General features: G+C 39.1%; 1 long non-coding RNA gene across 1 annotated transcript; it reads right to left on the bottom strand.

Moving 5' to 3' along the window:
• Positions 1 to 3,917: 3,917 nt before the first annotated feature.
• On the bottom strand, positions 3,918 to 25,484 carry LOC123665099. Its single transcript, XR_006744990.1, has 3 exons — positions 25,455 to 25,484; positions 11,480 to 11,482; positions 3,918 to 3,987 (listed from the first exon to the last, which is right to left on the bottom strand). It is a non-coding gene; the product is annotated as an uncharacterized LOC123665099 (long non-coding RNA).
• Positions 25,485 to 26,420: the final 936 nt, after the last annotated feature.

Genomic DNA, 26,420 nt, shown 5'->3' on the forward strand with positions numbered 1-26,420 from the left:
ACAACATTACTATCACCGTTTTACCAGAACATTACCAGAAGCGTAACAATTACCGTTTCACCACTTCACTGTTATACCACTTTACAGATATTACCACAACCAAGTTACCTTTTCCAGGAAACAAGAAGTAGTTCTGAAAAGAACTGTTTTGTGTTCAAGAAACAGGATATGCACTCAGTTCTGATACAAACTACTGTCGATTATCACAACACACCCTGCAAGAAGCAGGTATACTATCAAGCACATGCAAAAGTCTTTAGTCCAGCTTCTATAGGCAAGCCGCCGCCAAATGGAACAAACGCCAGACGTCCATTCACTGCTAAGCAAGCTGAGCAAGCTTTTTTTTTCGAAGCCACTATTACTATTGACCCTATCGGCCCTGACAGCGTCACCGTGCGGAGTGCTGGGTACTGAGACCTATCCGTTAAAGAAGAAGGGGAGTCCGTTAGGAGGGCTCGGGCTGCGGGAATGTAGGGTATTGAACAAAAAAATTTACCGACCATCAATCACGTTGACGTTGTTTCAAAATTAAAGCCGTCATAATATATACAATTTTAATAATTAACGAATTTACGAAAACAAAAGCAACAATACATTCTTAGTTATGGATGCCAGTAGAGCACGAATTATCTATAAAATAATATTTAATTTATGTGGATTAATTGTTTTTTTTTCAAAAAGGGACAGTCCCCATGGAGGAGAAGTCTGGTATTTTCGCCGAGACCAGCCTGTCGCTCGAGGGATCCTGTTGCTTGCAGATCCGGGACCCTCCTATTAAAGCAGCTGAAGGCTCCCGCAGGGGTTTTGGTCGGTATTGCACCCCCATGTGCTGAAGCCGACATACGGTCTAGGACTGCCTACCCGGGCATCCTGGATATCACCCGTAAATGGGTTCCCCTGCGATAACAAAAAAAAAGGTATTAAGTTGCATATTATTATCTTAGGAACAGACGACCGTTTGTGTATGTGAAGCAATTTTATTTCTTATTATTTATTTATTATTAAGTACATTTTAGTAGTCAGATAGTAATAAAATATAATGAATACCATTTCCTTCCAAATAAAACTTTGCCCCTTAACAGCCGACAGTGTATTCGCTTAAGCGTGGAAAACTCCCTTATTTGGTCAGAGAAGGTGTTGCTATTTTCACGGTTCGTTGACCTCGACAAAGCGTGAAATCGGGAAACGTTGCTAAATGGCCCTAGTTAGGAAATTTTTGTATTTTGCGGACATTTTGATAATTTACTGTAGTAGTCTTATTAAATATATTTAATTTTTAGGTATTGTAAAATTAATTGTATTTGCGTTTGTTTGTTCGTTGAGGTTGTTTATACTAATTTTTTGTTGAATATTACAAATTTAGATAAATTGGGTATTTTGTTGTAACTCATTAAAAATAAATGCTTTAAAACGTCTGTTGCGGACTAACGCAACACCACGGGCGCAGTGCGCGGCGAGAGAGGCAGGGACAGACCCACCGTCGGAGCGAAGACAGCGGCGGCTCGAGCTTCGACACGTCATCGTCAACGACCCTTTGATTCGACGCCTGACACGATCTATTTAATATTTGCTGCATTCACGTTTATGCCCGGAACGGCTAATAAACCAGATATATACAGTCCACTTAGTCTTAATTTAACGTTCGCCAGGACACTAACAACGTCGTTTAGGTGTAAACATAGTAATAATGGAATATTTATATTGCCGCTGTATTGTACGTATAATTTACTAGCTCTAACCCGCGGTTCCACAGTCTATAGCCTTTCTGAATTAATGGGCTATCCAACACAACAAAATAATTTTTTAATTCGAACCAATAGTTTTTGAGCATAACGCGTTCAAATACACTTTTCAGCTTATTAGTTATTCAGCATATTAGTTAGTAATATTATCTGCTAAAAATAAGCAGGTATACATTTCAATGGCTTGTTACTTAGAACAGAGATAAATAAATACATTTATTTATTTCATATCAGACAGTTGACATATGACAATTTGCAAAATAAACGAACTTTTTTAACGATAATCACCGTTTTGATCAAACAATCGGGTTCATCGCGGTGATTGATTGCGTTTTTTATCTTTCTTATTTGCATATTCGTCAAAAATACGTACACTAATATTATGAAATTGGAGTGTTTATTTGTTTTTTTTTTTTTTTTGTTTCAACGCGCTAATTTCAGGAACGTTTTTATTTTTTTTTTATACAACTAAGTCCGCGCACACAGGCACACCTGATGGTAAGCGATTACCGTAGCTTATAGACGCCCATAAAACCAGAAGCACCGCAAGCCCGTTGTCGACCCTATCCCCGATTCCCCAGGAGCTCTGGTCACCTTACTCACCAACAGGAACACAACACAACACTGCTTGAAAACAGTATTATTTAGCTGTGATTTTCTGTAAAATCGAGGTACTTCCCCAGTCGAGCTGCTCCATAATTTTGAGCAAGAAGTTTCCTGCTGTGCCCTACCTCGGTTAAACAAATTAAACTACTGGTTAATTTTTTTTTGTGTTGGATAGTCCATTGACCAAGGAAGGCTATGGGCTATATTACATTTTTATATCGGTTATTTTTTTCAAATTAACACGGTCGAAGACTCGAGACACAACTTATATTCTTAAAACATAATACTGTTTTGCTTATTTAAAAACGTTAAATGAACAAAAAAAAGACGTAAACGCCTTTGCAGAGTTTGTATAGAACTGTGAGACTTCTCGATAATTCTATTTCTTTAAATAAGCTATCATATCTTATACATATAATAAAATGGTGGGAAAGTCAAAACTGTACATTGAATATTTTTTTTAAAGAATACTTGGGGTGTGATCTACAATCGATACCAAAGCCAAAAATATAGTTTTTAGAATTTTTGTCTGTTAGTCTGTTTGTCTGTATGTATGTCCGGAATAAACTCAAAAAGTACTACACGGATTTACTTCAAATTTGGCACGAACATTATTAAGAAGTCGGGTCAACATATAGGCTACATATTATCACGCTATCACCTACGGGGAACGAGCAGTGAATATTTATTTCTTCGACGCATTCACACACACATTTGTTACACAACGTGTAGTCTAACGACGCATATTTGAATGTTGTTGTAGTATCAGTATTGCGACCCGTGCGAAGCCGGGGCGGGTCGATAGTATATAAATAAACATACATGTATAGTTATTCCTAATAAGCAAAACCGTTGATAGCTCTGCGATTAAATAAAAACAAAAGAGTTAAGAGTAATTCAGTACAAAGATATTAAGCATGATTATCCTCTTGATGTACCGTTCAAGTTAGACTCGATTAGTCCCTTAGATGACTCTGACGTGGATTGCTCGGAAATATCAGTATCGAACACACGTCTACAACTTGTCATGAAACTAGCGTACTTCTGTTTAGAGCTATATAAGACACATGGATGCATATCATAGACAAAATTATATGTAAAAAAAATAGGCAGTAGTAATTACAGCCGACGCCGCGTTGGCGCAACGGTTACAGCCATGTATTGTACCTGTTGCGTTGGCGGTTGCGGGTTCGATCCCCACACATGACAAACAGTATTGGCCATACAGGTGTTTACCGTGGTCTGGGTGCTTGTACAGTCCTTGTGGGTCCCCACCGTGCCTCGGAGAGCACGTTAAGCCGTCGGTCCCGGTTGTTATCATGTACACCTGATAGCGATCGTTACTCGTAGTAGGGAATATATCCGCCAACCCGCATTGGAGCAGCGTGGTGGATTAAACTCTGATTCTTCTCCTACATAGGGTAAGAGGCCTATGCCCAGTAGTGGGATATTACAGGCTGAAGCGAAGTACAGCTTATAACTTCATAACTTTAATATCGATTTTGGTAAAGGAAGTTGAGAAGATATGGGAAAATTTACCATTTATAACTGACTTAACTGTTAAACTCGGGTGACTCGGTCATTGACACGACACAAACATATACACGAGGGTAATTTTATAAACATAATTAATTTATTACTAACGGACTTCAAAAAAGCAGGAAGTTACTCAATTCGACCGTATATATATCATATTTTTCATGTTTGTTCCGGGATAACATCATCGTTTATGAACCGATTTTGATAAATATTTTTTTTGTTCGCAAGGGGATATTTGAAGCATGGTACCATGATAAGGAAATCAGGATATGATAATGGGATCGCAGAAAAATATCAGCAAGACACACAGTTGCAGCTATATGTTTTACGTATGTATTTCTATGTATTGATACGCCACGCTGCTAATCTGTTAGATGATGAATAATATTTTAATAATAAACACATAATCATGATCATCATCATCATTACTCGAACATCAGCCTATCGCAGTCCACTGCTGCACGCAGGCCTGCTAAAATCCGCGCCATCTTACGTAGATCGTCGGCGATCGTTTAACTGCGATATCAGAATCAATATTATACCCTACTGCTCGCAAACGAAAAAAAACTGACATCAATTACATCTACAAGTTACACAACACAAAACAAAAAAATAGTGACAAGTAAAACAATGTGACATGAAGTGAGTGAACATGTAAATACCCAAACGACGATGTTTGCTAAAAATAAACCAAAAGATATATCAAGTCACTATTCCACGCGGGCAAAGTCGTGGGGAAGCAGTAACGTAATAAATCCTATCTTTTTATAGTATTATTTTTAGTCAATAGATATACATATTAGGGGATAGTGGGTAAATTGAAGCCATATTTATTCTTAGCTTGCTGAATCGAAATGCGTTGTAATAATTGTGTTTGCGGGCAAACGAAGAAAAACCGACTTCAATTATATCGACAAATAATACAACGTAGGTAGACGAAAAAATAGTCAAGTAAATATGCATTATGAAAGATTACTTCAAAAGTTCTAATCAGATCTCGATGAAATTTAAGTGTGACCACATGATTAACATCGGCTTTCGATTAAATTAAAAATCATCAAAATCAGTACATCCAGTAAAAAGTTATGCGGATTTTCGAGAGTTTCCCTGGATTTGAAATTTAAATGTACCACATGATTAACATCGGCTTTCGATTAAATTAAAAATCATCAAAATCGGTACACCCAGTAAAAAGTTATGCGGATTTTCGAGAGTTTCCCTGGATTTGAAATTTAAATGTACCACATGATTAACATCGGCTTTCGATTAAATTAAAAATCATCAAAATCGGTACACCCAGTAAAAAGTTATGCGGATTTTCGAGAGTTTCCCTCGATTTCTCTAGAATCCCATTATCAGATCCTGATTTCCTTATCACGGCACCAAACTAGGGATATCTTCTTTCCAACAAAAAAATAATTATCAAAAATAATTATCATAAATTATATATATATATATCTGAGTAACCTCCTCCTTTTTTTGAAGTCGGTTAAAATACATTTTCTAAAGTTTTCGCATTTTCTGTGGAATTCCTTTAGGATTTTTTTCCCGTGAGAAGCATCTATGACTACAAATACTATAAGATAGTAAAATTAGTTCAACTGTTCTCAACTTTGGATTAAAGCAAGCATGATGGCAATACATTTTGCATATCTTTATATTAAACATTGAATTTAAAGCGTAGCTAAAGTTTAGCCATGTTTGTCGTATTTGAGTACAAAATTTTGTCTCAAGTTTTACGCGTGGGTTATTTCCACCCCCAAAATTTTCCAGCGAATGTTATCAGTGTGAGGCCCCATCAACTAGCCTACTTGTTGATTAGAATATCGACCTCCAATATAACGAGCGTGTTAGTGCGTTACAGAGTAATTAATTTGTCTTCGGCACTTAGATCAGTTAGGGAAAACGGTTTTATATGATGGGTTTATTGGCAAAATCATCTGTGCTAATTTGGCACTGTCGGAAGCCATTAATCTGAATGAATGAATGAACGATGGATTTAGATATTGTCAGTTTTATCGACATTTTTCGAGGGTAGAAATGAATTAAAATCAATAAAACTCATGTAAATATATCAAACTGACATATGATTTAAACCACACTTTTATTTATATATATGTATATGCTGCCGGCAAACTCTATAAACGCCCATAACCGCTTCACACTCAATGACCCTCAGTAGGGTTTTCTCCTGTGTTTGCGGCCGAAAACATACACAATACAAGTACAAAAGCCCAGACCACGACAACCATCTCTATGGCCACCCGAATCCGCGGAGGCAAGCGCATCAGCTGTGATTGCTGCGCCAACGCCTCGCGCCCTCTAAACATTGTGGACTATCAACATTCATATAACACTTTGTAAAAAATGTTTCCCATTAAGTTAAAACTACATATTAAGCTCAAATACCTTAATAGCAGTATTGCTTCACTTAGAATAATAACTGTCGAATTTTACACAACAAGGATTACTCTGTTATCATTATGTCTCTATCATTTCCTTGCTAAATCATCATCATCACATCAGCCTTTCGCAGTCCACTACTGGACATAAATCTCCACAAGTTAACGCTAAAAATGGCGCGAACTCGTGTGTTTTGCCTATAGTCACCACGCTGGGCAGGCGGGTTGGTGACCGCAAGGCTGGATTTGTCACACTGAAGACACTGCTGCCCGTCTTCGGCCTGTGTATTTAAAAGCCAGCAGTCGGATGGGTATCCCGCCATCGGTCGGCTTTTTAAGTTTCAAGGTAGTAGCGGAACTGTATTATCCCTTAGTCGCCTCTTACGACACCCACGGGAAGAGAGGGGGTGGCTATATTCTTTAATGCCGTAACTACACAGCATATTTAGCACTCTGCTATACACGATATTAGATATTAATTAACCAACCAAAATTCACACGAAACCAAACATTAATTTTTATAATCAAAACCCATATATCTATGTAATTACATAATTCGATCCAGTAAATATTCCTCGAACTAATTAAATCGAGTCGCGGCTCCGCTGCCGCAGTGCGTATTTGTACTTCATTTATATTTCCATCTGGTCACCGCTCGTGAGCGGACCGTATTAGCATATTTGGAAACTTGGTAATGACTTTAGTTTTATTTGTAAAAAAATATAATAAGCTCCGTCTATGTACTGTGTTTATTGAATAGAATACGTGGAGTTGTAGTTTGTTTGATGGTTTGTTCCACTTTCACGGTTTATAGGAGTTAGTGATCCCCATGAAATTATGTATGCATGTGTAGTTGTCTTATCAAAGAATTAGGTACTTAATACTTGGGTACTTACTATCACACGAGTAGCTTAGGAGTCCAAAGCATAGGTCTTTCATCCCGGGAAAATGCGTAGTTCACAAGGGAGGACGTAAATGTTATTTAAATCTAAAGAATAAAATAGCACGCTTCATTATAACTTTACTTTCATCACACAGATCCGGTAGTTCCCGTGTATCATTGTGCCGTGTTCACCGATGCGTGGACTGCGAGCTTCAAAGGACTTCCTCCCTTTGTCTCCAGGTACACACGTGACCTCTGTAGATTGAGATGAACTTTGTATTATAGGGTAGAAACTAGAAATGTGCGATGAATATTTTATTTAAAAATCTGTATGTAATGTTGTAACAACGTTTTCTGCTTGGATAATTTTATTTTCAACCAAGTTTTATTTTAAATTTTATATCTAGTGTTCCATATTGGTTTTGCAGGTTTGATAAGTACTAATAGGAACAGTTGCGCCACTTTTCGAAAACTCTCTGTTGTTCAAGGTGCGTACTTATTATTTTTGTATTAAATGTGAATCAAAACAGGTTATTTGATCTTTTATAATAGAACATTTTTTTAATATAAATTATATTAGTTTTGAGGGAATTCTGTTTTATTTGACCTCTAAAAAAGGTCATCTACTGTGGCGGATAGTAGGCTAACGTTAATAAAATAATAGTAAAAAAAAAAACAAAAAAAAAACACGTGTTTGTAAAAAAACAAACTAAAAAGGAAGAATCTTATTAAATTAGTGTATTGTCATCCGTCCTCGATAAGTCTACTAAACTTAAATGAAATCTGAACCTTTGAAGTGGGTCAAAATGAAGTCCAAAGGAGTCGGTTACAAACATACAAACATACAGGTGAAGCTAATAAAAAGCGTGTAAAAATAGGCGACATTTGTCACATGTAAGAATAGATGCTACCCTATGTTTTTTTTTCTTACCTAAGTTATTTATTTTCGAAGCTTAGGACAGAGCATTTTTATGGAAATATTAAAAAACATTTCATCACCATCGCCATCATCATATCAGCCTATCATAGTCCACTACGCGAATTAAATAAAAACTTTTTAACAATAAAATGTTAGAAATAGTATAATTTAAGACCCAATGCATAAAAAAAAAACTTGAAGTCTCTTCAACAGAGATTACTTCGTGATATAATTTCAACGCTCGTCAAAGTTACACAGTTGCTCACACGGACAATACACGTGCGCCTAATCCAATGGCTTATGTGGTATCGAGGCCAGCACGGGAGGCACTTTCAATTATGATGAAACGCTAACATAATCAACATGCCTAACATAGTGTATTCGAAACTGAGGCATGTATCCCGTCGAGGAAACTCCGGACATCGAAGAGGATCCGGCTTTTACCCTAAAGAAAATCAAAGGGAAAGTTTGTTTAAAAGCAGTTAAACGAAAACGTGTACCAGTAACTGATAAAAATAAGCGTCAAATATTACATAATTAAGTTACAATAATTGATCGATACAAAAGAATTTACCAGGAAACTTGAAAAAAAAAAAACAATTTTAATGGTTCCAAGTCAGAAATAAAATACATCATTACAGCCTATAGGCCTATGTCCAGCAGTGGACTGTATACAGTCCACTGCTGGACATAGGCCTCCACAAGTTTATGCCAAAAATAACGTGTTGCCCATAGTCACCACGCTGGGCAGGCGGGTTGGTGACCGCAGACTGACTGGCTTAGTCGCACCGAAGACGCTGCTGCCCGTCTTCGGCCTGTGTGTTTCAAAGCCAGAAGTTGGATGGTTATCCCGCCACCGGTCAGCTTTTTAAGTTCCAAGGTAGTAGCGGAACTGTGTTATCCCTTAGTTGCCTCTTACGACACCCACGGGAAGAGAGGGGGTGACTATATTCTTTAGTACCGTAGCCACACAGTACAGAAATAAAATACATGACATCGTTATTTTTTTTTTTTGTAAAGATTGGGAAAGGTTACTATGGATATCTACAGTATCAGATGATTATTGGTTACGTTGCTGGCCCTTAAGTAAAAGGTTTTATTTTTTTGTCACGATTAAAAAATACACGTTATTTTTGCTAAAAAAAAACATAATTCTTAAAAAATCATTACTGTATAAATTACCCGCTTCCAAATAGAAATGTACTCGCATCTCCTTTCCGTTTTAATATTTAATAAAATCTTGCTAAGAAAATTTTATGTTTAAAATAACAAAGAAAAGTTTGAAATCCTAACAGCTCTCTCCGGTATATTCTTGATATAATATTTAAAAATATTGTTATAAAATACATAACCGTAACCAAAATGCGATTAAGTTATAAATGAATATAAGTTTTAGTTTAAATTGGTTCCAACATAACGGCCCCCGTTGGAGCTATATGAAATGCTTTCGTGATTCGTATAATAAGAAGCCAAAATCTACATACTGTTAATGTACAAGTACCTAAAGATTTTGGTCAGTTTTTAATTATATTTATATATTTATTAAAGTATAAGTAAACAATATAAATTATTAATTGTTTCTTACACGTGAGCTTACAATTGGATATCAATGTTTTTTCAATTACAGATTATCACAATATGCTTTATCACGTCAAGTAATAAAATAATTCGATAATAATATAATTGCAAAGTACAACAATTCGTTTATAAGTTTGTCAATAATAGAAATTTAAAATGAAAAATGTTGTTAATATACCAAGTACGATGTGTTAATTCAGTAAAAAAATGACAAAATTATAAAATTAAGACTAAAAAGGTACATAAATTATTAATTAATTTAAAAGAAGATATAACGAAAATATAACGATCAGTAATATATATATATTAATTAACGTTTTATTTAAGACAATTTTTCGATCAATAAACGACAAATCTACATTTACAGCTAAATTATTTACTATATAAACTTTGGATTATTGAAAAAAATAATAATATGAAAACGACAAGTAGATACACTGCCTAATTTTATAACAAAATGGGACCGCAATATAATTATGAAACGGGCGTCTCGAAAACTTTTGTAACCAAAACACAGAAGGGACGAAACATCTGATACAGAAAAATCTAAATATCAATTATTTTGGCTGCCGCAGTCATCGTGTTGAGTCATAAGAAAGACGGTTAGTTTTAATTTTTCATAATGGAAAATTTTTGGTATATTTCTACTTTATAATATTCAAAGAGTTCATAAAACTAATTTTAAGCTCAAAAGCTTTTACGTATAGGTAGAGCCATATTCCAGTGGTTCTGTAGGATCATCTTCTGTTTAAAAAAAGGTTGCGAGTCTTATTCGCCACTCTGACAATCGCTCTAGCTAATGGTGGCAAAGGTTTTCCAATGTTCTGGTAAATTCGGTGGTTGTTGGTTCCATTCTGATCTCATTTCCCATTCTATTTGGATAATGCGTTGACGCAGCGGTCATAGCAATGGCTGTTGCGCTGGAGGTCGCGGGTTCGAATCTAATCTAAGCATTTGTATGGGCCATATAGATGTTTTTCGTGGTCAGGGGATTTGTACTTGTGTTTTGTGTCTGTTTCCGGATCCCCGGCACAGTTGGAAATCCTACTGGGGGCCGTTGAGCGTGTAGCCTGCACTGTAGGTAATTATACGAAACGTAATTGGCTATGAGAGAAGGAGAGAAAGAAAATGTGTGCTCGCACCTCTCTCTCTTGCTCCTCGCCTCACCCGATCACACATTTTGTAACGCCTTCGTCGCAAATTAAGCAGCTTACTCCGCAAGTCAAGCGTGCCTAAAGAAGTTTTGCTTCAACAAGTTAAATATGTCGTTTTGCATCTGCGTAAAGAAAAACTTTATTGAGTTTGGGAATAAGGTAGCCAGAGCTCTTGATGCGCTATATTGACAGCAGAATCGTAGCGACAGCACCGCACTTGTAATGCCCTTAATATTTTTCCTAGTTTCTACGGTAATTGCTTACAATGAGGTAGTAATAATATACGGTATGATTTTTTGCCACCGTAAAAGAAGGTTTGTAGTTTTTTTTATGTCACTAGGTCGGCAAACAAGCGTACGGCTCACCTGATGGTAAGCGATTACCGTAGCTTATAGACACCTGCAACACCAGAAGCATCGCAAGCGCGTTGCCGACCCAATCCCCAATCCCCCCAGGAGCTCTGGTCACCTTACTCACCAACAGGAACACAATACTGCTTGAAAACAGTATTATTTTGCTGTGATCTTCTGTAAGGTCGAGATACTACCCCAGTCGGGCTGCTCCATATTTTGAGCAGGAAATTCCTGCTATACCCTACCTCAGTTCAGTTTACTGAAATGTCAATAATAAAAGTAGTAAGTGTGTAGTGTAGCGACTGCCTATAAAAAGAAGTACAATGTATCATTGTTTACCTATTAATTATGTATTAAAAAATTTATACTGTAGCTTCTGTTGGTTGTCCTTAATAAATAGATAAATAAAACAAGTGTGCTTTAGAACACACTGAAATAAAACTTTTTTAGCTCCATCTAACTTATATCTCCCTCTCGATTTCCGTTCACCCGATCACATTTTTCGTAACGCTCTCGTCACGCATTCACTAGGTTACTCCCCTAGTCAAGAGTGCATCAAGAAGTTTTGAATCAAAAACACAAATTCATAAAGCATCCCAATTGAAACAGAGCAGATTTATTGCGGACATTTCCTACTCGATCGAGAATGAAGTATAAGGTCTGCCAGTATCAGTTTGAAATGTATCGACTGCCAAATTGGCCGTCGTCCAGTATTGAACTACACTAGTGTTGCCAGCAATATTTACCTCTCGATAGTGCAAGCAGTTTTTACCAGTTCTGGAACTGGAACGCGTATTGGATATTGGAATAATGTTCTGTAGTCTTCACCATCCTTATTGAACTCTTTGTAAATCATTAAAAAGTGTAATTTAAAAAAAGAATCAAACTACGAAAATTCTTAGTTCAAGTAGACTTCAGAACAATTTTGAATTGTCATTTTAAACCGACTTAAAAAAGGAGGTCGACTGTATTTTTTTAATGTTTGTTACCTCAACTTTTGAATGCTTTGACCAGTTTCGACGATTTTTATTTTAATCGAAAGGTGATGCGTGTCATTTGGTACTATTTAATTTAAATGAGATCTAACAAGCACTTTTCGAGTCATATCTAATAATGTGTATTTAATTGACTCATTTTTTGTAATGCTGATATATTTTGTAGCAAATTGAATATTTATGTATCTTTGATTAGAAAAGTAATTCATTATTAAATTGTCTCTCCAATAGCCTGTAAGGTTGCATATCTAAGCGTTAACCTTAAACCTCAATAATATTTTTTTCTCTTCTTCATTTGTAGAAATCTTTTTTTTTTATATTAATAGTTTTAAATGCATACATTGTAACAACTGGTAGTGAAAACTTTTAGGCTTGTGAGCTAATCTTAAATGTCTGTTAAAATATAAAATATTGTAAGCTGTATATTTTCCTAAAATAAATAAAATAAAATAAAAGAGATTAAAGACGAACGAAGTTAATAGAGTCAGCTGGTTAAAAATAAATTAATGATTACTCAAATTAAGTATTCAAAATTTTCACAGCACTTCAAACGCTTCCACCGTAAACAGACGGTCGACAATTTTAATCCCTTACAAACATTTCGAAACAGAAATTCCGTTGCACATGAAATGTAAAAATATTTTTAGGAGGTATTAAAAGTTAAAATTATTCCTCATGTTACGTTGGAACGTTGCTTCTGAAAGAATCCGGCAGACTCGCAAACAGCGTTGTTTTTTGAAGTTAAACTTTCGATAAACAACGTGGGATACTTTTGTGGAACTGTATGTATTTTTAAGGCACAATAACGGTACAGTTGAACGACAAAAGAACGGAGAACAAAGTGGCGTTTAATAATTTTTCGTTTTAAGTAGGTACAATGTTTTGATATGTACGATTTTTTGTGTTACCCACACATTAGGAATTCTAAACATTTTTGAATATCATATCAAAAATTGACCGCTCCAGCGGGATTCGAACCCGCGTCTCCGACTGATCGTGTCGGCGCTCTAGCCAATTAAGCTATGGAACGATGTACCCGCTAGAGCGAAATTCTTGATATGATGATTTCTATTTTCGGTTTAAGCGAACCGTACAATGTTTTGTATAAAATGTGTGATTAACTGAAATATTCTTTAGGATAGATTTATGATTCCTCAGAGAGCATGCTAATCTGCCAGTTTCGGTTCTTGCATACCCGGACAACAACACTTAATCGTTGTCTTCTTGAACCATAAAAATCATCCACTACTGTATATAAGCCTCCTGTATGGATCTGCAACGCATTTCTTCATCTTTTAGTCTTGTGTTGTCTATAAATCAGCAACAATGCTCGTGGAAGATAGTAGAGTGATAGTTTTTTTTTCTTCATAAAACTAGGTCGGTAAACAAGCGTACGGCTGTACCTTATAGATGCAGGCAACACCAGAAGCATCGCAAGCGAGAGGCCCACCTTACCCCCGATTGCCCTAGGGGCTCTGGTCACCTTACTCACCACAGGAACATAACACTGCTTGAAGTTCATTTAGCTGTAATCTTCTGTAAGGTCGAGGTACTTCCCCGGTCAGGCTGCTCCAAATTTTGAGCAGGATATTTCCTGCTGTGCCCTGCCTCAGTTTAAGCGTGGTCTAGGAAATATTGGTGGGAGTCACTCGTTAATATATTTGTCACTAAAGTCATAAAATTAAACTCAAACCTTAGTTGCTATTTTCCCTTGACAGTATTTTACAGTTTTTTACACTTTTGACAGTATTTACCATTCGCTGAAAACTGCTTCTGTTTAACATCGGCCTGTTTTTTTTACCAATCTTACATAGTAATGGTTGACTGCAAAAACTTTGTACAATCCCTGTCAAAGCAAAACCCAACCCTGCAAAAGTATTTTTAAAACATTTTCTGTTGTCTTTTTGGGCACTAGAATAAAGTATTTTTACTTATATTCGTTTGTTATAACACACGTAAAAGAAAACTTTTGAACATTAGAACATTTAGAAATTTCGAACCATGTTCTTCTAAATACCTCTTTGATACACTTTATGCAAAATTATTATCAATAACAATCAATTTTTTTCACGGTATGATGCGACGAGAGAGTAAATCTATCTTAACTACAATTTTTGGCAATCGCGATCGATTATTTAAAACTTTGTCCTAACGCACACTAGTTAGTAGTTAGTGTTAGCCTCATACAAGGCACCTGACGCTGGCGGTCTGCCAAATCGATGCTGCATCAAGAGAAGCTTTATGTATAACGACCATGCTTAGTTTCTTTGTCTTATTGTCATTGGAGCCTTCGGAATTGTTTTCTCACTTATATAATTGAACTAGACGCTTAACGCGGTTTTACCCATTGTTTCATCAAATCAGTTAATTAACTAGCCTTACACGCGTCTTCATGTCTATTACACGATTTTGTCTGTACCATTTCTCTCGTTATTTTTAACCGACTACAAAAAGGAGAAGGTTCTCAATTCGACTGTATTTTTAACGTGTCTTAACTGAAAACTTCTTACTAAGTAGACTGATTTCAGTGATTCTTTTTTTAATAGAAAGGTAGAGCTTGGAATTTAATTCCATTTAAATTGAATCGAGACCCGACAAGAGCTTTTTGTGTTATATCTAATAATGCGTATTTAGAGAAACACAGTTATATTATTGTACTTAATTATGTTTCTTCTCAAACAACAAAAAAACTTCGATTCTCATCGACAAGTGTACAAAAATACACATTATTAGGCATACCTCAAAAACTGCCAGACCACATGAGAAATACCAGCTCTTGAATAGAAAAAATTCTCCAATATCGGTTGATACACTTAGTAAAAACTCATAAACATGTAAAAAATCTTTATATTTTGAAGTCCCTTAAAAATGTGGCCTAGCGAGAACATAGCATTTTACTGGTAGAAGTGTTTTACATTACGTCTAGTAGACTTTGAGGTTATTCATTAGAAACAAATAAAAAAAATGAAATGTTTCTGGGTTATAATATTAGTATAGATAATTTACTAAATTTCAACTTTTGTGGTCATAGTACGATGCTATGCAACTTTTGACCTTCCAAAATAAATACATTTATTGACAACTAATAATTTTTTTTATGTCACTAGGTCGGCAAACAAGCGTACGGCTCACCTGATGGTAAGCGATTACCGTAGCTTATAGACGTCTGCAACACCAGAAGCATCGCAAGCGCGTTGCCGACCCAATCCCCAATCCCCCCTAGAGCTCTGGTCACCTTAATCACCACAGAAACACAACACTGCTTGAAAGCAGTATTATTTAGCTGTGATCTTCTGTAAGGTCGAGGTACTACCCCAATCGGGCTGCTCCATATTTTGAGCAGGAAATTCCTGCTGTGCCCTACCTCAGTTAAAATATAGTCATTTGAGTAAATCCTTAGTTAAACATGTTAAAACACACAAATTAACCTAACTATTTTCTGGTAAATGGTCACATAAATTTAATAAAAGACTCCAATGTGCTTCTAAAGCAACTAAGTATATTTGAATTTAATTGTATTTTGTTTATTTGGTTGAAAGAGAATATACTTTTCCGAACGAACTCTTCGCTATTAATTGGTTATAGGCTTTTGGAATAGAGGCTTTAATCAACATAGCCTAAAATTATGTGTATAAAATAAAAATAAAATCTTAATATTAATTAAAAACTGCAACTTAAAAAATGAACAAAACCGTGTGGTGTCGTGGGACACGCTGGACCAGATAAGAACGAAGTTCCAGTTATTATAAAATATTAATTAGAACTTGAGTTCTATCGAGGTATACGTAAAGTTAATAGTTATTTGGGTAGCTACACATTTTTCTATTTTGATATTTTATCGATAAAAAAAAAAACTACTTTACACAATTATTTTAACACCTTTATTAAACAATAATTATCGAATTATATAATAATAATAGCAAAGAGCAATAATAATAACAGTCATCACGTAGACTATACATTAGACACTGTAAAGCTATCATACATGACTAAACAAAAAAACCTTACACTTTTTTTTAACGTTACGGACGTTTTTTGCCGGCTAGGTTACCCTTCCGCAACGCCCCAAAAAGTATTTCGTTCCAAAAAAAGAAGAATACCCCCATTTCTATAAATCTGGCATTTGCCTCTAATCGTAGTTAAGGAAAAGTTATGGACCTAGAATAATTATTATCGACAAAATATCCGAAGAAAGACAATAATGGTTCTGCGAATAAAATGTATGGCTCCACTTTTACGGCTCGGTTCCTAGTTTTAATGACTCTTTTAGTTTAAGAGTTCTATTCTGAGTTATCGTTAGAAGCATAGTTTTATTTAGTTAAGGAGAATACACTGGATTCATTCAACGATACATGATGCGTTTGCAAATCGATAAGACACATTTTCGCTATTAAGAGTGCACTACGTCTTATAGCCTTTAAAGGACGTCTTTTCTTTTTTTGTACTACTAGGTCGGCAAACAAGCATACGGCTCACCTACACGATTAACGTTGCCTATAGGCGCCTGCAACACCAACAGTATCGCAAGTATGTTGCTGACCCTACCCCAATTACTCACCACGTGAATACAACTCTGCTTGAAAACAGTATTATTTAGGTGTAATTTTCTGTGAGTTCGAAATACTTCCTCAGTCGGTCTACTCCAAATTTTGAGCAGGATATTTCCTACTATGCCTTACCTCAGTGTTTTTTCTGATAAATAATTGTGTTTGCTCGAATTCGATTACATCGACAAGTAATACAACGTAAGTAGACGAAGAAAATTAACAAACGCACTAGTCGTCAGTACGATTTTCGAGGGTTCCCCTCGATTCCTCTGGGATTCCATCATCAGATCCTGGTTTCCTTACCATGATACCACCCTTGGGTTACTCTCCCTTCCTTCCTTCCTTCCTCTTTGGTACGTCCTCTTCAACAAAAATAGAATTATTAAAATCGGTTCATAAAACGACGAAGTTATGCCTGAATATACATAAAATATTTATACGGTCGAATTGAGTAACCTCCCCCTTTTTTTAAGTCCGTTAAATAAATGGAACTAAGAAAAGAAAGATGTATTTACTATATTATATTTAATATTTTATTGCACATTTTGAAAATACATATAAGGAAAGGAAGTAAAATATTAACTGAGGTAGGGCACAGCAACTGAGGTAAGGCACAACATGAATTTCCTGCTCAAAATATGGAGCAGCCCGACTGGGGTAGTACCTCGACCTTACAGAAGACCACAGCTAAATAATACTGTTTTCAAGCAATATTGTGTTCCTGTTGGTGAGTAAGGTGACCAGAGCTCCTGGGGGGATTGGGGATTGGGTCGGCAACGTGCTTGCGATGCTTCTGGTGTTGCAGGTGTCTATAAGATACGGTAATCGCTTACCTTCAGGTGAGCCGTACGCTTGTTTGCCGTCCTAGTGACATAAAAAAAAATTAAAATTGTAACTTAAAAAAAAGTGCAAATGTGGTACGATTTTATTTTTGTGTTACTGTGTTTTTTTTATATATTTTTTTAATAATTACAAATTTATAAATAGCATGGTGTTGTCTCCTGTCAAAGATTTTCATTGTAATATGAAACTTTGAATAGTTTCTGTAAAGACCTCACTATAGACGGCGCCACGGTCGCTTAGACCGAATATAAAATCATCATATCAAAGATTGCGATCTGGCGAGTACATCGTTCCATAGCTTAATTGGCTAGAGTACCGACACGGTCAGTCGGAGATGCAGGTTCGATCCCCGCTGGAATAGTCGATTTTTGATATGATATTAAGAAATGTTTAAATTTTCCTAATGTTTGTAACACAAAAATAAAATCGTACAAATAAAATTCTAGATTTCCAAATTTTATGTAAAAAAAATCTTTGTTCTGAAAAAGTAAGTTCTGTTCTAAGCATTTTGTTTATAAATAATCATACTATACAGTATTTTTAGATTTTAAAGACTGACTGACGAAGTTATACGAGAGTGATGTACCTGAAGCGCTAATTTTGGTTACAAATTTATTTTTTGTATATTTGTATAAACTTTTAATGTCTATTAACTTGTCTTATAGCATTGTTTTAGTCACTATTATTTCAAACACTTTTTCCCAAACTAATATCAATGAAGGTTGCTTAGAACATATCTATACACGAGATAAGGCCGCTTTAGCATACTTATAAATATATATGTACAGGTTCTAAATTCTACTATTTGTGTCTGTAATAAAGTAAAAAAATTCTTGACTGGACTCAAAGTTTAACGAAATCTGACTTAAACTTCCAGGAATATCTCATCAGTATTTACTGAATATATGTATTTCATACACTACCGCTCACCATAAATCAAAACTGTTAGTTAATATCAGCGTCCAGGAAGAAATTTAACGATAGCGAAATTGTTTTTTCCTGATTTTGAAAACGAACACCAAATAAATTTTGAAGTAAATTCGTATCCTTTCCACAGAGTCCACAAACTGTGATAGTTGTTTCAAAGCCAAAACAGTTTTGGGCAGTCGTCCACTGATAAAATAGCTAATGCCATAAATATTCGCATATGATGTCGCACGTCACGATAAATACAAAATTAAAAATTTTGTCAATTGGAAATAACTTAATGAAAAGGAAAATATATTGGCTTTTTTGGGTGTAAAACAACTTTGAATCATACGATTTCGAGCTCCAGAATATTTTATACCGCAGGCTATTGGGGTGTAGGGCAGGGGTGAGTACGCTTAAGTGCGCGGCGTTAAGCTATTGGCTTGCCCCTGTCAAGTCTGTCATACGCGTCCTCGTCGCCCTCAGCTCGCCGACGTACGGGCTTGGGGGCGAACCCAATCCTTAGGGCTTAGGTCTTTTGGAGTGGGTCGCACACCCTGGTAATACTGTGGTCGAAACGGGCGCCGCAAATTACCATCTACCCCGGAATACTGTAGCTAAGTGTGACAGGCCATCTGCCGGGTATAGTAGGTGACCCGGCGGATTCCAACTACAATTGCCTACCTGCGGTAGAGCCTCCGCAGTCGATCGCTGTACGCGCGGATGACGGAGTCCTGGGAGGTTGAGTCGTGCCAGACCAGCCGACAACACGCCCCTTTGGTCCCGAATTCGTGCTAAACAGTAGCCCCTGAGTCTAACCAGCTTGGGGGAAACGGCTATACGTCCCGTCAGAGGGCCGTAGGTGAGGTGGAGGGGGAGAAGCGGAAGGCCATGCTGACGGAGTAAGGATGTGTGGAACAACTGGTAGATCCGAATCCGGTCTACCAGCCACACATAGTACGCGGCCCCCGGGCACGTGCGTCTGAGCTCCCGATGTCGCGCTGTACGCCAACTCTCTTCACCTATATCAGCTGGGTAGTCCTAGTGCTCAAGTAGCACTCCCAGTTGCGGGCTCGAAGGAGGGTGGGAAGCTCAGCAGATGAAGATTTTACTTTACAAAACATGGAAACCACAGGATTCAATTTTAAAAACAACGAGAAACCGGTGGCTTCGGAGGGACATCCCGAAGAAGCCCCCAATAAAACAACTGCAGTGAACGCGTCCGGTGATCAAATCACAGATTTTCCTGTGAGAGGGTCCCACGCCACAGATCAAACAAAACAAGGTAGGAAAGGGGGAAAAGGGAAGGAGACCAAGGGGCAACCCAAGGTTTCTAAACCCGCTCCACCGACATCCACTAAGAAGCAACAATCGAGGCCAGTGGTGGCCCCACGGGGCCCCCTTACCTCATTTACCTCATCTACCTCGGGCCGCCCTGCGATGGTTTCGACGGCCTCTGCCATAGGAGGGAAGGTGGCAGCCACGACACTGGAGGCCCCCCCAACGGTGGCGGAGGCTGGCAAAGCTGTCGCGGGGAGGGGGGCGGCTGTGGATGCTCCACCGGCGCCCATGACCGGCGAAACGAGAGCCGACGCTGAAGCAGATGTGGCGGCATCCAATAACGTGGTTTTGCCCCCGTCGGCTGATGCGGAAGCAATCGCGAATGCTGAGAAGGGGACGTCCGGGGGGGTGACTGCAGCCGCCCTACCAGGACCGGACAAAGGAGGACCATGGACGGTAGTCACCTCCAAAAAATCAAACAGGCCACAACAAACCAAAAAGGCCAACACGAACACTGGAAATACGGAGAAAAGCGAACCAGACAAACGCAGGAAGAGACCAAATGCTGTAAACAGGCGAAAGAGGAAGCTAAGAGCTGAAAAGGCTCTGGCGCCAGCAACAGAGGTAAACGTGGAAGTAACGCCAGTTCCCGAACCGGGTACCTCAAAGAATACTAACAAACGACATCGTTCCGAGGATACGGTGACGCCTAGCGGCGCCAACAAGAAGGCCCGCACTGGTGCGACACCCAAATCCTATGCAGCGGCCGCTAAATCCGATTTGATTGCGGCCGTTACAGCAACAAATGCGGGACACCTAACTAGGGAACAAGCGGAAGAGATAGAAGAGACGCTTAATAACAGACTCTGGTCTCTAGTTCAGGCCAGAGCTAGCAATCCACCCATGTTCCAGGGCAAACCGACTTACGCTAACGGCTCACTACAGCTGTGGTGTATGAACGTCGAGGCCATGGAATGGGTGAAGAATAACATCGACGGCCACACACTGACTTCCGGAGTCACTTTGGAGGTTCGAAAGAAATCGGACTTACCAAAGAAAGTCAGGTGTGGTATTCTAAGACCAGGCAAGGCCGAGACAAACAAGATTGGCGAAGCACTTCGCTACTTCAACCCCTGGGCTGAAGTAGATCGGTGGTTGCTGCACGCGGCGCAAAAACAGGCTACAGGGACCTTCATTGTAGTCAGCATACCAGAAGAACTGATCCCTACCATTCTAGAACGTGGACGGCAATTATGTTACATGCTGGGCGCCGTCTACATTAAGTTCGAAGAACGCAAGGGACGGTTTACGGACATACCACCACAAAATAAGGAAACAACACCGACGGAGATGAAACAGTCAGGGGACACCCCGATGATGGTAGAGGAGTCTACCCAGCAACCGAGCACCAGTCGTGTAGAGAACGACACTCCCGAAGGCACCCTCTCGGACACTGCGCACGATCCGACGAACGCCGACATGGCGAGCGACGGTGATGAGGCGGATAGTGTCGGGGATTGGGCCCAAGGGATACAAGAACTCGACCTCGGGACAGGGGACGACTCTGATGACGGAGTCCCTTTTACCCAGTAGTCGAGCTCTTCAAATCAATCTCCACCACAGCCTTACCGCTACGGCACAGCTGCGTAGGTGGTTGGAGATAAACAATACAGCTGTAGCCCTCATCCAAGAACCCTGGCTATCGCGGTCAGGGTCCATACAAGGATTAGGCAACCTCAAAGGTAAGCTTATAACAAGTAACGAACCTAACCCAAGGGCAGCTATATTTGTCTCTAATAACATACCCGTGCAGACCCTAACAGAATTTTGTTCCAGAGATATCTGCACAATTAAAACAGCTAATCCCTCGAACACATCGCGGGGTGTAGTTCTCACGTCTGTCTATATGCCAGACGGAGAGGACCCACCACCACAAGACCTAGTACGGCTGGTCAACTACTGCGAGTCAGAGAAATTAGACATCATCGTTGCAACAGACTCGAACTGTCATCACACAGTCTGGGGTAACGAAAAAACTAATAACAGAGGTAAGACACTTTTTGAATACTTATCCACTACTAAACTATACATTATCAACACAGGTAACAAACCCACGTTCGTTACCAGGCGTGCTAGAACCATAATTGATCTCACGCTGGCAAACGACGGCGGGTCGAAACTCATATCGAACTGGCACGTGTCTGACGAAGCGTCCTGCTCAGATCACAGGTGGATACGCTTCGATCTAGGACTAGTCCCAACACCCATACAACCCTATAGGAATGTGCGTAAGACTAACAAGGAAGAGTTTCGTGCAATGCTCGAAAAAGGGCTACAAGCACTTGACTGTCCTGAAAGAATAACAAACACTCAAAGTATAGAAGAACTAGTGGAGAAACTAACATCTTTGTTAACAAAATGCTACGAAGCAACATGCCCACTAATTCACCCTCCGGATAACCCAACCGACAAAAAATCATGGTGGGGCCCAGAGTTAAAACGCCTCAGAGCTAAGGTTAGGAAAACACTCAATAGAGCTATGAACACATATAACAACCAGGATTGGGATCACTACAGAAACGTAAAGGCCTTGTACAAGAAGCGAATTAGATACTGGCGAACTCGAGCATGGCGAAAGTTCTGCGAAGCGATCGAGTCGTTTGTGCAGGCCAGTAGAATCCGCAAAATCCTTACTGGGGACCCACAACTAGAACTGGTGTCCCTAAAGAAAACAGATAATACTTACACCAAATCATCAGAAGAGTCACACCAAGTGCTAATCCAGACGCACTTCCCTGACTGCACTATGGTTACTACAACTAGCTGGCAAGATACAAACCTCACCACATCATACAGCGCCTGGAAGTGCGCAAGTGAGGTAATACAACCAAAGAGAATAGCGTGGGCAATCAGGAGCTTCCAGCCATTTAAAACGCCAGGGCCAGATGGTGTTTACCCTGCGTTTCTCAAATGGGGAGGCACAAGATTAAATCACACACTTAACACAATCTTTCAAGCCTGCCTAGCTTTTGGCTATGTGCCGAAATTATGGAGGGAAATAAAGGTTATCTTCATACCTAAACCCGGTAAAGCAGACTACTCAGACGCAAAGTCCTATAGGCCAATCAGTCTCACATCCTTCCTCCTAAAGACCTTGGAGAGACTATGCGATAGGTACCTGAGAGATAACGTACTACCAAAAGTACCCCTACACAAGAATCAACATGCCTATAGTGCAGGTAAATCTACAGAATCAGCCTTACATGCTGTAGTGGGCAAGATCGAAGAAGCACTCATAGTCAAGGAATCCTGCCTAGGCACCTTTATTGACATTGAAGGGGCCTTTGATAAAACAAATTTCAACAGCATAGTTACAGCGTTAAACCGCCATAAAACAAACCCAACTATAATTACTTGGATCAGAAACATGCTGGCAAACAGGATCGTAAGAGTAGACAATGACAACAAACAAGGCGCTATCGTTGCTAAAGGATGTCCCCAAGGAGGGGTGTTATCGCCCTTGCTATGGAACCTTGTAGTAAACGATCTAATATCCTTGCTAAACGACAACAGATATTACACGATAGGCTATGCCGACGACCTGGTTATACTCGTGACGGGCAAGTTCACAAGTACACTTTGTGAACTAACTCAGACTGCCCTGCTATTAGTAGAGAGATGGTGCGAGGAGCATAACCTATCGATAAACCCGAACAAAACAGAATTAGTGATGTTCACGAACAAACGAGACCTGGGGAATTACACTCTACCTAAACTCTTTAACTCAACCCTGAATCTAACCTCAGAGGTAAAGTATTTAGGTGTAATACTAGATAATAAACTAAGCTGGTCCAAACACATAGAAAATAAATTAAACAAAGCCAGCATCATCTTCTGGCAATGCCGCAGGATGATAGGCAAGAGCTGGGGACTTACACCGAAACTGACCCTATGGCTCTATACTGCGGTCATTAGACCCATGATCAGCTATGGAGCTGTGGTGTGGTGGCGTAGAACACTCCTCACCACAACGCAATCCAAGCTACAAAGCTGGCAGAGGTTGGTGTGCATGGCAATCACGGGCGGCATGAGAACCACACCAACAACAACAATGGAGGCCATGCTAAATATTCTGCCACTTCACCTATTTATCCAACAAAAAGCTGCAACCACTGCAGTAAGACTAAAGACTCACAAACTACTGTGTTCAACAGGCACACCACACATTAAGATTCTGGAAGACATAGCCAAAGACATTCCGTTCATGTAAGCACCAAATGACGGAATACAGATCAAATATATTTTTGATAAAAAATACAAAATACAGCTGGAAGAGGATTCACGTGTAGCCTCAATTGGGCGAGACCTGAGTATCTTCACGGATGGCTCAAAAACGAAAACAGGGTCAGGAAGCGGTATCTTCTCCGAAGACCTAAATATTAATATATCACTACCCATTGGTACCTATAGCACAGTGTTTCAAGCAGAGTGCTTGGGTATACTTGAGGCAGCCAGAACAATCGGGAGCAGGAACGTAAAGGATTCCCACATCCGTATACTATCGGACAGCATGTCAGTATTACAGGCACTGGATAGTAACTCGACCACGTCAGGTATAATCTATGAATGCCATAACACCCTGATGCAGGTAGGTGAAAATAATGACATCACACTGCAATGGATCAAAGGTCACAACAACACACGCGGTAACGACAAGGCAGATGAGCTAGCAAGAAGGGGGTCAAGTATGACGGCTATAGGGGCCGAACCGATTATACCGCTACCTTCTTGCTGGCTCAAAGGCCAAATTCAACAACGCATGAAACACAAACATATCACACTATGGTCCGAAATTGAGGACTGTAGGCAAGCCAAGTTGGCGCTGCCAGAAATTGATGCCAAATTGGCAAGAATTCTAATAAATCTGGACAGACGCCAACTGAGACTAATAACTGCGGCACTGACTGGACACGGTCCGTATAACAAACACCTATTTAATATGGGCATTACCGACAGTCCCCTGTGCAGAGCTTGCATGGGAACAGAAGAAACGGCTACGCATGTACTTCTTTACTGTCCAGGTGTAGCGGCTTACCGGGCACAACATCTTGGCACCCTGAAGACACTTCCGGAGATCTTCAAGAAGCCAAAAAAGCTTCTGAAGTTTCTGGAGGAGCTTGGGTGGCAAGAGTGAACCGAATCACTCCCACACACGCAAAATAGGCGCAAAGTCGTCGAGTTGCGGAAACCAGCCCGTGTTAACCATACCATACCATACCATACCGCAGGCTAAGGCACAGGATATAAGTATCGTTATTAAAGAGTTGACTTAAGGCGTAATATAGCATTGAGTAGCATAACATGCAGTGCTCACAAAGCCTAACGACGCGTCCTTGCAGAAAGTTAACTGCAGCAAAACGTAAAATTGAAAACATTTTCAGCTCACTCTCATCAGATTTCATTTATCTAACCATCCTTTGACGTGTGAAGCTTTTAAGTCTTGTGCTGTCTTATGTTTTAAATTTAGTACACTTTGGACAATTTTTGTCTTAAATTTGGTATACTTTGTATAATACTAAATTAAATTATTGTTTCTAAAACATTAAGAAAGTCAAAATGAAATTATAAAAAATATTTATTACTCAACTACAGACCAGTCCGATTAGGGGTTTTCAATGCCTTACAAAAACTACTACTACAGACTGTGTGGTTACGGTAGTAAATAATATAGCCACCCCCTTTCTTCCCGTGGGTGTCGGTAGAGGCGAATAAGGGATAACACAGTTCCACTATCACCTTGGAACTTATAAAGCCGACCGATGGCGAGATAACGATCCAACTGCTGCCTTTCAAATACACAGGCCGAAGACGGGCAGCAGCGTCTTCGGTGTGACAAAGCCAGCCCTGCGGTCACCAACCCGCCTACCCAGCGTGGTGACTGTGGGCAAAACGCATGAGTTCAGCCGTTTTAGTGTGAACTTGTGGGGGCCTATGTACAGCAGTGGACTGTAATAGGCTGAAGTGATGATGATGAATACATTATAACACATCTCTGACGCCATGACGCCATTCTTATCCTATACCATATTATAAAGTCTAAGAGTTTGTTTGTTGGTTTAAACGCTCTAATATCTGGAACCACTGGTTCGATTTGAAAAATTATTATAATAATAGTCCATTTATCGAGAAAGGCTATTGGCTATTATTTTCCTCAAATTAACACATGAGAAACCGAGGGGTACAGCTACTTTTTAAAAAAGGTATTATTACATACTTATACGCTTACACTTCAGCCTGTGATATCCCACTGTTGGGCATTTTTTTATGTCACTAGGTCAGCAAACAAGAATACGGCTCACCTGATGGTAAGCGATTACCGTAGCTTATAGACACCTGCAACACCAGAAGCATCGCAAGCGCGTTGCCGACCCAATCCCCAATCCCCCAAGAGCTCTGGTCACCTTACTCACCAACAGGAACACAATACTGCTTGAAAACAGTATTCTTTTGCTGTGATCTTCTGTAAGGTCGAGGTACTACCCCAGTCGGGCTGCTCCATATTTTGAGCAGGAAATTCTTGCTGTGCCCTACCTCAGTTAAAATAGAGGGCATAGGCCTCTTTCCCCATGTAGCAGAAGGATCAGAGTCTAATCCAATAATTATTACATA

Source organism: Melitaea cinxia, chromosome 23 (assembly GCF_905220565.1).
Source record: "Melitaea cinxia chromosome 23, ilMelCinx1.1, whole genome shotgun sequence".
NCBI lineage: Eukaryota > Metazoa > Arthropoda > Insecta > Lepidoptera > Nymphalidae > Melitaea > Melitaea cinxia.